Source organism: Nycticebus coucang, chromosome X, assembly GCF_027406575.1.
Source record: "Nycticebus coucang isolate mNycCou1 chromosome X, mNycCou1.pri, whole genome shotgun sequence".
Lineage (NCBI taxonomy): Eukaryota > Metazoa > Chordata > Mammalia > Primates > Lorisidae > Nycticebus > Nycticebus coucang.
Window position 1 is genome coordinate 21,834,771 of NC_069804.1, and position 4,544 is coordinate 21,839,314.

The 4,544-nt window shown below is 42.2% G+C and overlaps 1 pseudogene; it reads left to right on the forward strand.

Moving 5' to 3' along the window:
- The first annotated feature begins 279 nt into the window (after nucleotides 1-279).
- Nucleotides 280-2,522, forward strand: LOC128578200 (zinc finger FYVE domain-containing protein 1-like; annotated as a pseudogene).
- Nucleotides 2,523-4,544: the final 2,022 nt, after the last annotated feature.

The window sequence follows — 4,544 nt, forward strand, 5'->3', positions numbered from 1 at the left end:
ATTTTGACCACACATTTGCTTGCACTTTATGGAGGATGAAATCATCAAACCAAATCAATGTTGTTGCTGATACAAGAGTCTTGCAGGCAGAAAATTAAAAATTCAAACATTTGTCACTGCGTAAAGAATTATAATAGGACATTGAAGGTTTTCTTTTTTAAGGTATTCAGAACCCTGTGAAAGTTCTGTGCAGTCTTCAGACCCCAAGCCTTTGTTTTCACTCTTGGGGCAAGCTCAGTGACTGTTACATGGTGGGTGTGTTTCCTTACCAATCTGAGTATGAGTGCCCAGGCTTCCCCAGCATAAAAGGACCTGAATCCAGGGCTGACGTGCCAGGAAAGTTATGCCTACAGTGGGACTGACAAAGCTGTCTTTGAGTGCGGTGAACACTGCAGTCCGTAGTGTCTCCGTTGTGAAAAGGAACTCCATCAGCAACAGTGCCTGCAAAACTACAAGCAGATAAGACTCAAACCTGGCCGCGTCCCTTATGGTGACTTCTGCAAGGGTCCCAATGGGTATTTGCTAAGTGTTAGGCAGAGGGCAGTCATGAGGTGTCAGACATGCAAAATCAATTAGGGCCTGGAATGCCAGAAGAGGACTCATTCCGGGGGTAACGAAAGGAGACTTCCTGTTACTGTGCACCATGTCAGTAACATCCAGGAGTCGCCGGAAGCAGAAGAGATGGATGAGGAGACCAAAATGAAGAAGATGACTGAGAAGGTTGTGAGTTTCCTCCTACTAGATGAAAATGATGAAATTCAGGTAATGAATGAAGAGGACTTTATTAGAAAATTGGACTGCAAACCTGATCAGCATCTGAAGGTGGTTTCCATTTCTGGAAATACTGGTGATGGAAAGTTTCATACTCTCAACCACACTTTCCAGGAGTCATGCACTATGGGAGTGTGGGCAGCCTATGACCCAGTCCACCAAGTAGCAGTGATAGACACTGTGAATCTAAACCAGAGAACACGTCTGCTACTTAAGGTCCTGGTCATCTACCGAACTTATGCAGACCAGCTGCATAATGACCTCTTCAAATTCCTTGGGGACACCTCAGAAGCTTATCTGAAGCACTTTACCAAGGAGCTGAAGGCTACCACTGCCTGCTGTGGCCTGGATGTCCCTTTATCCACCCCGGGCCCTGCAGTTATCATTTTCCATGAGACTGCACACACACAACTACTGGGCTCTGATCACCCCTCTGAGGTGCCAGAGAAGCTCATCCAGGACCAGTTCCAGAAGCTGGGCTGCTTCCCTGAAGCCTTTAGTTCCATTTACTACAAAGGAACGAGGACTTATAACCCTCCCACAGACGTTACTGGGCTGCAGCATGCTTTGGAGCAGCTACTGGAGGACCTCCCCGGCTCTCAGGGGTCATCGTCAAAGCCCTGAAGGCCTTGAGTGCCTGCTTCAGCGGTGAGATTCCTGCTGACCAGATGGCACACAGCTCCTTTTCTCCAGATGAGAACTTCACCTGCTCCTCCTTGTGTCTCAGATGTGGGGTTGGATGTAAGAACAGCATGAATCACAGGAAGGAAGCAGTGCCTCACGAAGCCAAGAGCTGCTGCAGATTCTACCACCAGTATGACAGCAAAGTCTATACCTGCAAGGCCTGCTACGAGAGAGGCAAGGAAGCCAACACAGTGCCCAAAACATCTGCTTCCACCAACTCTCCCTGGATGGGTCTCGCAAAATATGCTTGGTTTGGCCATGTGATCGAATGTCCAAACTGTGGTGTGGTCTATCAGAGTTGGCAGTAGTGGTTTGGGAATCAAGATCCTGTGGATACAGTGGTGCCACAGAGATTGTGCATGTGCAGCCTGGTACCAATGGATTTCTGGAAGACAATAACAATGCCACACAGTGCCTGCTGGATGGAATGAATTTCATGGCTTAGTCAGTGTCCGAATTTAGCCTTAGGCCCACCAAGGCTGTGAATTCCTGGCTGATGGACCAGATCTGCCCTGCCTACTGGAGTCCCAACTCCCAGATCCTGAGCTGCAACAAATGTACGACATCCTTTAAAGATAACGACACTAAGCATCATTGCTGGGCCTGCAGGGAGGGCTTCTGCGACAGCTGCTCATCCAAGACACATCCAGTGCCTAAGTGTGGCTGGGGCCCTGTGCCTGTGCAGGTGTGTGACAACTGCTAGGAATCCAGGAATGTCCAGTTAGATGTTACTGAGGCACAGGCAGATGATGAAGGAGGAACAGTGATTGCTCAGGAGGTGGGGGAGGCTATGCAGAACACTCTGGGAGCTGTGGTGACAGCCATTGACATACCACTAGGTCTGGCAAAGGATGTGGCTGGCTGGCATACTGGGTGCCTGACCACAAGATTCTGCATTGCTACAACTGCCAGGAGTTCAGCATCAATCTTTCAAACACCACGGCCGGGCCTGTGGACAGGGCTTCTGTGACGAGTGTTCCTATGACCACCGGGCTATCCCCTCTCATGGCTGGGACCAGCCCATCTGAGTCTGCTTCAACTGCAATAAAAAGCCCAGTGACCTTTAAGCCCCCCAAATAATAAAATAAAAGAGTTTGTCTAATCACTTCTTCTAGAATTCTTATAGTTTTATGCCTTAAATTTAAGTCTGTTATCCATTAGGAATTGATCTTTGTGAATGGCGAGAGGTGTGGATCCTGTTCCAGGCTTCTACATGTGGCTATCCAATTATCCCAGCACCATTTATTGAACAGGGATTCTTTTCCCCAATATATGTTTTTGTCTGCTTTGTCAAAGTTCAGAGGGCAATATGAGGATGGTTTTATATATGGATTCTCTGTTCTGATCCATTGATCTGTGTCTTGTTCTTGTGCTGGTACCATATTGTTTTGGTTGCTATACCACTGGTATATCTTGATGTCTGATAAAGTGATGCCTCCTGATTTGTTCTTTTTGCTTGAGGTTGCTTTGTTTATTCAGGGTCTTTTCTGGTTCCATACAAAGCGTAGAATTATTTTTTTCTAGATCTGTGAAAAATGTTGGCATTTTAATGGGATTGCCCTGTGTGTGTAAATCATTTTGGGTATAGAAACATTTTTAAAATGTTGATTCTGCTGATCCATGAGCGTGATGTGCTTTACTACTTTTTTTTTACATCGTCTACAATTTCTCAGTGTTTTGTAGTTGTCCCTGTGGAGGTCTTCCATCTTTTTGGTTAAATGTATTTCCAGGTGTTTTATTTTCTTTTTTGCTATTTTGAAAGGTGTTGAGTCTTTGATTTCTCAGTTTGACTATTTTAAGTGTCTATGAAAGACACTGATTGTACATTGATTTTGTAGCCTGAGACTGTGTTGAATTTATCAATTCCAAGAGTCTCTTGGTAAAATCTTTGGGGTTTTCTAGGTATAAGATCAAATCTTCAGCAAAGAGAAATAGTTTGACTTCTTCTTTCCCTACTTGGATGTCCTTGATTTCCTTCTCTTGCCTGATTCTTCCATCTAGGACTTCTAGCACCATGCTGAATAGAAGTGTTAAAAATAGTCACCTTTTTCTGGTTCCAGTTCTATGAGGAAATGCTTTCAATTTTTCCCCATTTTTTTAAAATTTTTACATATACATGTGTTTATTAGGTTTCCATTTTTTTGCCTTCACCAAATTGAAAAGGCTTAAATTTTAATAACAATAACTGAATTTAATAACAATAACTTTTAAAATAAGGACTAGCAACAAAAACCTCGTACATAATGAACGAACATAAATAAATTCAGAAAAGGAATCAGACAATTGCTACATCAAAATATTAAGCAATAATAATAATAATGCAAAGAAAGTAACATTCACATTATCAAATAAGAGTATATCTATTATAGAATGTTTTGACTCTGAGATTCAGTATGGAGTCTGAAATAAAGATTCAATTGCCTCAATTGCTGTGGTAATTAACTATTTTAGATACTGAATTAGTAAGGATGCTAGACTATAAGCTCAGTTAAGAAAAGAGCTATCTTTATTTACCTCTACAACTCTAGTTCCTAACGCAGTGCCTTACACTTACAAAGTGTTCGGTAAAATTTTCTTGAATGAATGAACCATCCATAAGCAACCTCCAGTTAGATGACTTTTGCCACTCTCATATGAATTAGTATGGGAGAAGATCTTATATCTAAATGTTTAAAGATCTAAAAGGAAAATATTAGAATACATCTATCCTTTATCTTAAGCTAGAACTCTACCTCACTCTTTTCTGGTCAATTACCATTTTCAGATCTGGGATGTGAGAAGCAAGAGAGAGCTGGAAGATTGTAAGACAGAACAGTGACCCCTAAAAGAAATCTTTCACCTATATAAATACTTGCCTAAAATCACTGCCATCTATTCTTTCAGAAGAGTTGGTGTGGAGGAATCATGGAGCTTCAGGTCAGAATCAATTCTATAGGATATTCTTTATACTTTGTTAGGAGGGAAAGGAGTTCAAAAGATGATCTACTTTATATTTGCAACAACTAAGCAACAGCTAATCCTGTCACTGTAGATTATCACCTTTTTTAACAAGGTGAAAACATATTGTATTATTGGTTTGTAAATGGTGT